Source organism: Ctenopharyngodon idella, chromosome 21, assembly GCF_019924925.1.
Source record: "Ctenopharyngodon idella isolate HZGC_01 chromosome 21, HZGC01, whole genome shotgun sequence".
NCBI classification, from domain to species: Eukaryota; Metazoa; Chordata; class Actinopteri; order Cypriniformes; family Xenocyprididae; genus Ctenopharyngodon; species Ctenopharyngodon idella.
The window spans coordinates 24,795,622-24,809,190 of NC_067240.1; the positions used below are offsets into that span (position 1 = coordinate 24,795,622).

Below are 13,569 nucleotides of genomic sequence, written 5' to 3' on the forward strand. Positions count from 1 at the left end.
GGGTAAGCGGCATGAATGATTTGGGAGGGGTTTGTGTTCCACAGAAGGCAGAGTACGACTCAATTGACATGTTTGGACAAACTATTTCTTTTAACACATACACACATAAACTGCCTCTTGGTCCCCCTACACCTCAATAAAGGCTTTTATCCATAGACTGTAATTCCCTGCAGAGTTGGCCCTCCATTGTTAGCTGTTAGGGGCCAGAACTCAGAATCTTTTGTCTGGCTGGTATTGGGTGGCTTGATGCTGACTGGGGGGATTGCAGTAAATATAAAGAGGCGTTTTGCTGAGTTCAGGTACTGAAGCAGCACTGCTCTTCACTGCAGTGGTGGAGAAAGGCCTACTCCATATGGATACATAAATAACCACACAGGAATAAGCAGGCTTGGAAGAAATAAATCAGTCTTGATTTATGGCCATGCAGCAGCAGTAAACAAAGACGGAAATGCAAAGAGGATCGAGAGCAGAGCAGCACAGGATCTAATAGGTTAAAGACAATGTTGGGGAATCACTAAAAGAAGCAGCGCTGCTAACTTCACTACATTTTTCAGTGGTGTGACAGTAGTTCATCTGTCTAGTTCAAAATAGTTTTTCTTTAACAATGTAGAATTACTGTGTGGCATTTTTCATGCCATATATTTATTATAAGGCATCCTATAATGCTTTTTTTCAACTTTCTTTAGTATGTAATGTTGCTGTTTGAGTCAAAGTCACTCCAAAGTGAGTGATTCTTCATATCAGTAAGCACCTGAAATGCCTCGGTTGTAGTCTTAAGTTTTCTTCCAGGAACGTACACATCACAGTATCCCTCATTAAAATAATTCCTGCACAAGACATATGCTCAATAAAGGGGTGAAGCCTGGCTGAGTTGCGTTAGTAGTGTGTTGTTATGGTAAAGGGGTGTGACATTTCCGAAACACGCGCAAAGCTGTTGATTAATCACAATACACTAGTCAAGCTGACCAATCAGAGCACACTGCGCTTTTCAGAAGGAGGGGCTACGTAAAGACAGGAACTAAAAAGCGTTACAGACAGCTGCTGCCACAATGTAAAAAAAATTAACATTTAAGCATGAAAACCTGTTCTAGTAGACCCCAAAGACAAAATCAAGACTTGTTGTTATTATTGTCTTCTTGTATTTATGGTCAATTTATCTGTTTAACAAGTGTAAAAATGCCTGTAAATAAATACTATTATAGGCATACTATCATATACTTCTGGTGTACCTAACTAGTTGACAGCAGTTTCATTTATGAGTAGATGGCATCTTGGCAAGCTAGTTTCAAAGTACTTTCCCCAACATTGGCTAAACAGTATCACTAGACTGGGACTTAGTTATTCTGAGCAGTGACTGATCCATGTCATTTGTAAATATCTGCAGTTCACAGTGTGACTAAGCAGCTGTGAGAGAGAGAGAGAGAGAACATGTCTGTGAATGTGACATCTGGTCCACATTAATGGGTCTGGTTGTTATCGCTCCTGCAGTAGCTTACAAATCCTTCACCATCAGCATTCATGGGCACCCTACACACTGGCACTATTTGTCTCTATTACAGGCAACATCTGCGACCGTCTGCATCTCTAATACAGGGTTATTGTGCCCAAACGCTGTAAATGGAGACAAAATGGAGCGATTTTGTACTGGGAGAAACACGTGTCTCACACACATCACTCTGACACAATTTCTCTATTTACGCTGCCAAATTCTCTGCTGCCCACTTGGCGTCTCACCAATCTCAGAATGTCCGAGCTACTCTTTTCCATACAATGAAAGAAGACCACAAACTAGGGCTGTCACGATATCAGATTTTCACTACATGATTATCATGGCCAAAAATATTTATGATAATGATATTATTGCAGTTGTTAGGCTGCATTAATTAGGTCAACCGGAACTGGGAACTTTTCCCATAACATCCAATGAACATCGAAAGAGGAATGGCATCCACGCTTATATTAGTCTGTCTTTCTAATCCTTATCCTGAGGTTACTGTAGTCAGGTAAGCTTAGAATCCGGTGAGTATCCAGACCAGATGCGAACACAAGCAGTCCTGAATGTCAGTGAAGACCACGACAATTAGACAGGCCCTAGGGGCAGATCCTCAGCGAAGACCAAGAGAACCAGACAAGTCCTCTGCACTGACACCTATGGCCAGTAGGGGTTGAACTTCAGATTTTGACATCGTCGACTAGTCGATGGTGACGTCATTAATGAACAAATAAGGGGCCGTTCACACAGAACACGTTTTTCCATTCCAATGCGCTCCTTTTCCATTGTTTTTCTATGTAAACTCGCTAGACGGACGTGTATATGACCGTTGCGCTGGCATCTTTCATCTTTTGCAGCATCTCGTGGATGACGCTCAAGTTCAAATCAGTTGAACTTTTAAAAAACACGTCTCGAGACCTTGCGTTTTTTCCCTATTCCACTGCCCGATTGCGTGTGAATTCTACCTGGCAGTGTCTCTCTACTGATAGTGAAACTGTGGGTTTTAGTTACTAAGAAATATATGCTAAAACTTTTCAGTTTCTAAGCTATTTTATTAATAAATCTCAGAACAGTGTTGACAATAATGTTTCTGTATGCGCGCGATCTATCTGCGCGCCACTGTCTGTGTGTGTGCGTGTTATGTAGCATCACATTTTAGAACGGCGACTAACTTACCTGTATAATAAGCTGTTTAAAACGTGCATTCATCCGATCAATTGAGCATCCAGATGGTATAATAAAACATATCTTGTGGAGCGCTCTTGGAATATGCTTTTAATTGTCATTAACTGTTGGATACTGAGCGTATAGGGGGACTTCAAAGATTTCTTATCCTGTTGCGCCCTCTATAGGCCATGACCAGTGACTTGTCAACATCATGCTTAAAGCGTCATGGTAGAGCATTAAAGTCGACTAGTCGATTAGTCGGTGCAACCCCTAATGGCCAGCAATGAACGCGCCATGCTAGGACTACAACGCAGTTTCATCATGTTTACAGTCATTGATAAGCCATTCATCCACAACTGGCTAAACGGCAACTCTGCTAAACAGACTACAACTCCTCCACACTTCAAATGCCGGCGTGGCGAATCCCAATCTTCAAGCAGAAGGAGCTGGATGAAATATTTTGAATGATATCAGTGGCCTCATGATATAGTAAAGTGTCCATCAGATGCGCACTCTCGAATTTCAGCGGAAGTAGTACTTTTCGCCTACTGTTTTTCGAATACTATGAATTCGGACATACTACTCATTTTGGCATTCTATTGTTTTACTAGTAGAAAAGTAGACATATCTGGACGCAGTGCCTTTTTTTTTTTTACCGAATCCAAAAAAACTCCCACACTAGCAAGCTAACCTTTTCAAGTGCGGTTAGAGTGTCTCATGTTCGCCTGTCACCTCCTCTGACATTATTTTGTGTGGCAGTAGTAGCTACTCAGTCACTGCATCATCTTCTATTTTCCATTTTATACGAGGTGGCAATCAGTATTAAGGTGCAATACCACAACTTACTATGTAGTAGTGTCAACTAGATGTAAAAAAATATTTCAATTTTTAAATACCACAGTTATCGTCAATACAGGTATATTGCAACACCCCTACCACAAACAGTAAAAGAGCAACCTGGTTAACAAGTAGCAACAATGCTAAATAACTACTTTTGTCTTCCACACTAAAACAAAAAATAATAATGTAGAATGTGTAAATGATGAGAAAAAATTTTAATTGGAACACTAATGTTCTGCTTTGTGAATTTATATGAAATATATTCTGCCAGGGTTCTCTCGGTTTTCATTTAGTGGTCTCTAGTGTCTTCACTGTGACCACACATGCTAATGTGCTATCCTTGACTGGGAACATTAGCATGTGAAATTGAATAATAAACCCTCCTGGCTGAGAAGATGATGGCTTCACTCCACCGACAGAGCAGAACAGCTGAGAAAGTCATCATGGAATTAAAAAGACTTTATGATGTTTTTTAAATTACACAAGTTGGCACTTTAGCAACTTTAGCATTTTGGCTATATTCTGAATAGCATTCTACCATACTCTTATGGCTCATTTCCACCGAGCAGTACAGTACAGTAGGATGGTAAACGCTGATCCGGCTTACATTTTACCACCAACAGTACCCTTTCTTGATAGGCGTGGTGTATGCCAGAAAGTAGCGATCAACGTCATTCTCGAGCAAAGAAGAAAGCAACACAGTAAACAACAATGGAGGACATACAGCTGATCTTGTTCTTGCTTTTCAGGTGTGGTTGTTCATTTGCTGCGCCAACATTGAGTTGCAACAGTATTGTGTTTCAACTGTATATTTAAAAAATGGCGCTTCTTGTTTTGTCATTCCTCTAGTAGCATGCGCAAGTGAGGATTCTCTTTCAACCAATCAACGTTCTGCAGTGAGTCTAGCTCCACCCTTTAAGTACCAGACTACTGTACTAGGTACCCCAATGGAAGGGTCCCAAAAAAGTGGTACGGTACTGTTCGGTATTTTGGTACCATTCACAACTTCTGATAATCGAAACTATAATAATTGCGTAATGTGTACCATACTGTACTGTACCGTACTGCTTGGTGGAAACAAGCCATTACTATTTCTACAGTATTACAATTGCCAAAATGTAAATTGCCAAGGAACATTCACATGTGATATCACAGCCATTATTTGACTGGACTGGCAAAAAAACAACTAGATTTGTCTACAGAATGTTGAGGCTTTCTTCATCAGAAGCCAATTTCCACTGATCCACACTGAATCTGTTCAAGAGTACCTGTTTTTTTCAGTGCAATTACCATTCATCTTTACAATGAAAAGATTTTGCCCATTCAATATACAACTCCTCTCTGAAAGACAACTGTGCATGTTTTATGGATACAAACCTTTAACCTTATTTTCCACCTTTCCAGGCTCAAACAACTCTAAATTGAATCTCGGAGAGGGCAAAATTCAATCTTATCGACCTCTAATAGCCACTATCATTGCATCAGCCTATAGAGATGATGGCTGTGGACATTAAATGAAGAAGCATTTATGATAATTTGACATGTTTTCATATAGGTTGCCAAGCTATTTTCTTCGAGTATGCTGTGGTCAGTAATAGGGTGGCTGTTCCACATAGATGACTACCAATCTAGTTCAGCTCTGGAAAAATCGTTTATCTGACTGCTCCTGTTAAATGGTTGTCAATATGCACCGGGGCGCCTCCATTTGTCCGTCAACCAGCATGAAAGGAGGGAACCATGATGCTGACGGTGCAGTAATGAGGAGAGGAAAAGGAGGTACAGGTTTTTGTCGTACAAATTGGGTAAACATAATGAGAAGACACAGGAGGTGACAGAGAGAGGCGACTGCGGTGCAAACAACGTCAAAAAATTTGGTAGCTTGTGCGACAATGCCGCAGGGCATTTGATAAAAACCGAGAGAGAGCCGCCAAAACGCGAAGCCTCAGCAATCTGATTTTAATGAGCCAACACAAGAGGTTCACAATGGAGCCAAAAGGGTCCCTGGCTAGACCCCACCCCCCTCTCCAAACTCACCAGCAGAGCAACACAGCCATTACACTAACGCAGGGTCAGGAGGTCCGAAGGGCGCGTCACTACCCTGTGCCTGTAAGGTAATGAACAGTCTGTGTCCAGAGACACCACCCCCTACAAACTGTTAATGTGTCCCTGGTCCACTCCATCAAGTAATGGTGTAATAACAAGAGGGACTGTTGGGAGCCGAAAAGGGACTTGGTTACAACTACCATTTAATGGACTAATGTATCATTCCTGTTCGAACAAATGACTGTACAAGCACAGTACAATACAATGTCTTAAGATCTAATATGGCGACCATGATTTTGGTAAGTACACAGTGATTTCTTATCATAACATTTTTTTTTCTTTGTCAAATCAACTTAATTAACGTGGTTAAGATAACATAATATTTTGAGCTTCTGTTGATTAAACCAATCCCCTTCATTGTATTAACTCAATTTCAATAAACTCAACATTTTTTTTGCTCCTGGATTAATATTCTTATCATTCAGAAAATATTTTTATAAACAATACATCTTAACCTATCATTTCCCTCTGAGTTCAGGGGTTAATGGGGTTAAAGATATTGTTGAATAAAGTCATTATTTTGTTTTTTGGTGCACAAAAAGTATTCACGTCGCTTCATAACATTAAGGTTGAACCACTGTAGTCACATGAACTGTTTTAAATACAACTTTTGTACCTTTCTGGGCATTTGAATAAATTAACTTGCTGTCAATGCAGGCCTCACTGAGCCATTGGATTTCATCAAAAATATTTTCATTTGTGTTCTGAAGATGAACAAAGGTCTTACAGGTATGGAACGACATGAGGGTGAGTAATTAATGACAGAATTTTCATTTTTGGGTGAACTAACCCTTTAATATACAGTAGTAGTAGGCTATCACATGGATTTCTATTTTAATGTGAAATCATTCTAATATGCCGATTTGCTGCTCAAGAAACATTTCTTCTTATTAGCAATACTGAAAACAGTTGTACTGCTTAATATTTTTGTGGAAACTGAATTTTTTCATAGATGAATAGAAGTTTCAAAAGAACCGCACTTAATTGAAATAAAAAAAAATCTGTAACATTATGTCTTTATTGTCACTTTTGATCAATTTAATGTGTCCTTGCTGAATAAAAAGTATCAACTTATTTCTTTCAAAAAAAAAAAACAAACAAATAAGACAAAAAAAAAAAACATACTGAGCTGACCCTAAACTTTTGAACGGTAGTGCATATATTGGGTAGCTGATGTTCAGTGTTTTTATGAGGTGCATTCTGGGAATTAGTTTCAATGATTCTAAGTGAAATAAGCAGCTGAAAAAGATGTGTGTCCTTATATAAAGGATATGAAGGAAAACAATTTTAATACATCAAAGAACTGGAATGTCAACAGCTGCACTTGAGCTGGAGAGAAGCATCGCCTGAGGAATTAAGTGATATCCTGTGGTGCGCAATGCCCACAGACTAATGGCAAGGACCTTACCAAGATGCCAGAATGAACAGACGTACGAGCCAATGGGATTATGGGATGAAACCAGCTGTAAAATAAATCTAAAGTCAATGGTACCACTTGATAAGCAGATGGAATCAAACGAAGTCCCTTAAAGACAAGTCATTTCACTCTGCGGCCATCTTTGAAAAGCCTCTCGGGCATGCAAGTGTAGCTCTTATCAGTTTGAATGGGGAAACATCAAATTCTCTAAAACTGTTCAGCAAGCTTACAATTAAATTTCATATTTGAAATCACCAATGAAATCTGACAACAACTGTCTCATAAATTTTGTTTCTAAACGCTCAAATTTTCGTTTTAAAATGCCGTTTTAAAATAGCATTTTAAAATGAAAACGATCCTCGTCTCCACTGGCGTTTCCACAGCGTTTACAGAAACTATCTGTCTACACTACACGACTGAAAACGCATGTCACATGACCATTCATCCATACTGGGCATGCGCGTACAACAGTTGCCTCTGTTGTGGCTTCTTGCAAACAAAGACACTAAGACTGTGTGTAAATACACAGAGAGAAACATTATTTGACCGCTGGACAATACAAGGGTGTAAAACTTACATTGAAGGAGAAACCGGAGCCATACCTTGAGACCAGAATAGAGACTTTCAAGGTGGGCTTTTTTAATTTTGGCTATAAACTATCTAGAGCACCCCAGCAACCACACAGCAACATGCTGGCAACCATGTACAGTACAAAACTGTGGTACTGACTTGGGATGTGGGTAACATGGTTTGTAAGCTATGCAGGCATGTTTTAATAACACATCGCAGTCTACTTTATCCTCTGCAGGAAACAAGCCCTGTGTTTTTCAATATCTCTCTTTCCCCTATGAACTCACAAGCTATCACAATTTTTTTGGGCCTTTGTTTATTATTGATTTTATTATTGATAAAAATGGAATGCAAGCAGGATTGTTCTGGGCATGAGTAAAGCCTTATTGCTGAAAAATTCTAAGAATTACAGGTATACATGTTGCTGCTGCAAGGTAAGGAGAAACCCACCCCCAGCTCCACCACCCCTAAACTCCCATGCCACACAGAACTGATCTAAATAACCTTGAACCTTGAACCAGTGCCCATAATGTAAAATGCATAAGGGAGACAGGGAGACAGGAAATACAGCTGATCATCCTTGAAGTGCCAAACCATGTGTAACCATGTGTCCCCCCAGACGTGTTTGAGAACTTGCAAATGCCTTGGTGGAAGAGTGGGGTAGCATCTCACAGCAAGAACTGACAAATCTGCTGCAGTTCATGAGGATGAGATGCTAGGGCTGCAAGATAATGGTTAAACTGATATTATTTTGCTCTAAAATTGCTCTAAACTCACCAGACAAAGGGAAGTTAACATTATATATGCGCTTATTATATAATATGTAATATTACATTTACTTTTTCACATGTTCTTCACTAACGGACTACACTTCACCTATAGGTGCCACATGGACTTCATTTAACCAACTTTGATAGCTTCATCAAACAGAAAATCCATTCAAAAAAAGTTACTGATTACAATTGTATTGATAAGAGTAAATTGAATACTATTCACCAATCATACAACTTCTGGTAATGCATGGTTTCACATTAGATATTTTAAGATAAGCAATTCAGTTGCAAATGTACGGAGTCCCGCACATGACATGCAAGAAAAAAAATTAAATCGTGGGCACGATTTACTATTTCGTTCCCTCGATTTACTAAAACGTGCGCACGATTTACTATTTCCCCCGAGAACACGCAACAAAGGGGGTGAGGCCATGTTGGGCTGCTTTAGAGAAAAAGAAGAGTTGTTGTAGTAGAGTGTTGTTGTCATGCCGTCATTTTACGCTGGACTGCTTCACAAACGAGGGACAATTCCACGCTGGATTTGCACAAAAGATCAACATGACGGCACATGCTAGTCAATGAGTTGAATCAACTCCACAGCAACTACATAAATTTATCCACACATTCAGAAACGTCCAGTTGCAATCTAAAAGATGTAACTTCTTCCTGAGTCTCTCCATCAGTGTTCGACTCCGGTTTGAACAATATAAGGCTGAACACCGTTACTGACAATCCTCATTTTGGCTGCGTGAGATTCTCCATCTTTGTTGTTGTTGAGCAACCGAAGCGCAAGCTGTTAAAGCTCCACCCTCTTCTGGAAAGGGGGCCGGGAGCAGCAGCTCATTTGCATTTCAAGGGACACACACAAAGACTGCAGGTTTTTGCTCAAACCTAAATAGGGGCAAATTTGACAAGCTATAATAAATGATCTGGGGGGGTATTTTGAGCTGAAATTTCACAGACACATTCTGGGGACACCAGAGACTTATATTAGATCTTGTAAAAGGGGCATTATAGGTCCTCTTTAAGATTTTTATAATGGTTTTATACACACACCACGATTTTCCTAAATGTCTTCCTAAATATACTGTACTAGAGATAATCTTCTGCTTTCCAGAAAATTCAGAGGAAGCATCTGGTGGGAAGGAGATGAGCCAGATAAGACTCAGATTAGAAATCAGATTAGAGAAGGATCGCCCATGAAGTCAACCTGCCTTCCCAATCACCCCTTGAGTGCACCTGACCAGGCCTAATTCTGCAGATCATCACTGATCATCCTGGAGTTTCACTCTGACCTCGTATATCCACTGTAGTTCACCTCATGATACTTCACAGACAACTTCTTTAAATTTTGAGAAAAAAAAATGTCTGAGACGAAGGCAATGTCTTTGAAGGGTGCAGGTTTATTTTACTGCAGACTAAACATTCACTGGGTTGTTTTGTCTGCTCAGCTGTGATTTAGATAACATTACCTTTGATCGCTTTATGTGACTGAGGTCAAAAGGTCTTGAATGACTCATGTTTGTCAACCTTTCAGCCCATGTATAAGTTTCACCTTTGCTTCAAGGCATTCATTTCCTGGTGTATATATGCTCAGTTGTTGTCTCCCCTGCACAAAGATGCTGACAGAACCTTGTAGACCAAAGTGTAGCAGGGTTAAACATGGTTGCACTAAAACTGCTTTAAAAATGCATAGGTCATCATTTATTTATCTGATTGTCAAAACCGCAGAGGCATTAGTATGGTAGAAGTTAACTGCTCAAGCTGTAAGCTCTTTACAGCTGTGTCTGGTAATGACTGTTAGCCGGTTTTCTGCAAATTAGAAAAAGCACAACATTCAGAGTCTTCTGAAAGTTTTCCCTATTGTCCCATTATCCAGAGTCAGTTGTAAATGCTATTATAATTCTAGGCAAGACTGCTTCAAAATCTCAGCTTGCTGACGCTCTAACATTGCTCAAGACAATTAACAACTAGACGTTTACATGGTTTCTAGGATGTTTATACGTACTGTAATAGCTAGGTTGTATTTACTGAACCAAGTTAAAAGCCAACCCTAAGTGTTTATGATATTCTATTGATTGTCTAGAAAGGTAAGAGTACATTTCTACTTGAAGGATTAGTTCACTTCAGAATTGAAATTTCCTGATAATTTACTCACCCCCATGTCATCCAAGATGTTTGTATTTCTTTGTTCAGTCGAAAAGAAATTAAGGTTTTTGAGGAAAACATTCCAGGATTTTTCTCCATATAGTGGACTTCAATGGCTACCAACGGGTTGAAGGTCCAAATTGCAGTTTCAGTGCAGCTTCAAAGGGCTCTACACGATCCCAGACAAGGAATAAGGGTCTTGTCTAGCGAAACGATCAGTCATTTTCTAAACAAAAAAAATATATAAATTTATATACTTTTTAACCACTAATGCTTGTCTTAAACTAGCTATGTACCAAACATTATGTAATCACGTTGGAAAGGTCACGCGTGACGTAAGCGGAAGTACTGCAGTAGGGCGAAAAACTCCATCTCATTTTCTCCTACAACTTCAAAAATCACCCAACATCATTGTTTTACCTTTTTTGGTAAAGGGCATTTGACTTTTGGTAAAGGGCATTTGACTTCCGCCTACGTCACGTGTGACCTTTCCAACGTGATTACATAATGCATGGAACATCAGAGCAGTGCAAGATGAGCATTTGTGGTTAAAAAGTATATAATTTTTTATTGTTTTTTAGAAAATGACTGATCGTTTCACTAGATAAGACCTTTATTCCTCGACTGGGATCGTGTAGAGCCCTTTGAAGCAGTTGGTAGCCGTTGAAGTCTACTGAAAAATCCTGGAATGTTTTCCTCAAAAACCTTAATTTCTTTTCGACTGAAGAAAGAAAGACATAAACATCTTGGATGACATGGGGGTGAGTAAATGATAAGGAAATTTCAATTCTGAAGTGAACTAATTCTTTAACACGCCACATCACTCATGTCTGTATAATAGAGAAAAAAGTCCCCTCAAAAATGAAAATTCTGTAATCATTTATTTAATCATTAACATAATGCAATTCCAAAGCTCTATACATTTTTTCTTTCTTCCACACACAAAAGGAGAAATTTTAAAATAATGTCCTGGATGCTTTTTACCATGCAATAGACCTTATTTAGGTTAGAATTTTACGCAGATGAAAACGAGGATGAAACAATTTTAAAAACAGTTTTCTGGAGTTTATGTATGTTGTTTAACAATAATACAATGCATTAAACACAGTGTACTTCTACTGCAAGTTATATTCTTTGAAGCAAAGGGAGTAAACCTAAATGGAATGCTGCAATCAACACCTTTCACTATTTAATCACAGCAAGCAGCCATTATCATAATATCGCTTATTTTTCAGATTGATTGCGCAGCCCCTATTGTTAATAACAATTATGACATCCATCCTAGATGCATTCACAAGAGATAATGATAGTAGCAATGTCCAATTCGTAAATGAATCACATCTTTTCAATGAATTAGTTGATCCAGTTCACAAAAAAAATAGTCTGAATGATTGGTTAACAAATTTAACTCTGTTCACTTCAACTTACTGGACTCAGTGATCTGGTTACAGTGTTTAGCAGCTTACTTCCGGGGAAGATTATCAGAAGATTAACGTAAATTTCAGTCTGTTCCTCACACAAAGTAATTGTATAGCTTCAGAAGTTATATGAATTACAACTATTCTAATGATACTTGATACTGTTTTGGTGCTTTTGCTTAATTTTTAAAGCTTAAAAATTAATTGGAATGGAAAATGAATGGAAAAAGGCAACCAGTGCAGGCATATGGGTTTGGAATAACAAACCCAGAATTTTAATTTCTGGATGAACTAGGCCTATTTCTTTAAGTGTGAAAATTTCATTCTTAGAGTTACAGGGTTTTGTTGTTGTTGTTTTGTTTTTTTAAGTTAAAAAGATAGAATCTTTTTTTTTTCTGAACAGTATGCTATATATAGTCCATGATTTAATAATTTGACTCTATTTTAAAGTAAGGGTAAGTCTAGCCATCAGACACACAGACGGCATGTTCTACAAGGGCAGTAAGTGATGGATGAGAGGGCAGTGCTTGCATAATTCACAGAGAATTAACAAGGGAAGATGAGAAGTGGCATGTAGTAGATTCTGTTCTCCAGATGACAGGAGCTCATCTCAGGTCAGTGGGTGAAGTACACACAGACGCAATCAATGCTTTTAATGCTCCAAAACAGAAGACAATTGCCAAACCATGCAGCTTTGACGTCAACACGTAGCACAACAGCTCAAAAAATTATACATGAAAAATGGCTCCTAGTTGCCAAAATAACCATCAGCATTTTGACTCCTTTTACTCTAAAATACAATGAATAATCTCCCACAACAGCTATAAACTAAATAAAAAGGCTAGAGAATTACGCACAGTAAGACCAGGAATGTGAATTAAGAATGTAAATAGGGTCCATTTTGATTTCATTAAGAATAAACACTCTTAAAGACTGGATTTGAGCAGAGGCTTCCTGAAATGTGGATTTTCGCAGCTGGAATGACATCACATCTGTCTATGTGTTCTCTGGCTTTAATCTCTGATTTATTCCCTTCTCTCACCATCCCTCCCTCCCTCCCTTTCTCTCTCCGTCTCTGTCTCCAACCAACCCCCCCATTCACTGATGCATCGCACCAGTCCTGTTGAAGGCTTCTTGTCTGTGCATGAGAGGAGGGTCTGGCTCAGTGAAACTCTTCAGCTGTCTATTGTCAGAGAAGAAGAATGCCTTTATACTGTCAATATAATCTAGAGTTTGCACTGGCTGCACTGCCTTGGAAGACAAGTAAAAGAACTGCAACAGTTCACAATGGAAAACATGTTTCTAATTCCAAATGTAAAAAAGTGCAATTTATATAGTAGGTTTCCACTGCAAGCATTTCAGTTGATGATTCTAGAGAAATGACGACTATGTATTTATAGTTCTCCTAAAGGAAAGATTCCATTTGGAACTTTCATTATCATTTGGATTGGAACCAATTCTAAAAGAATCATATATGACCCTACTGTATGAACCATCTCATAAAGATGTGATATTATTTCCTACATAATGTATGTGTTCTAAAAGATCTAGTTTTTCTTTAATGTCGGATAATTAAAATTCCCATTAAAACTGGTTCCAGATTATGATTGAAACAGCTGGTTTATTTGTCAGAAATAGATC

General features: G+C 38.7%; 1 protein-coding gene across 2 annotated transcripts in view; it reads right to left on the bottom strand.

The window, feature by feature from the left end:
• Nucleotides 1-13,569, bottom strand: part of ppp2r2bb (protein phosphatase 2, regulatory subunit B, beta b) — an 80,912-nt gene that overhangs the window by 36,005 nt on the left and 31,338 nt on the right. The window lies entirely within an intron of this gene.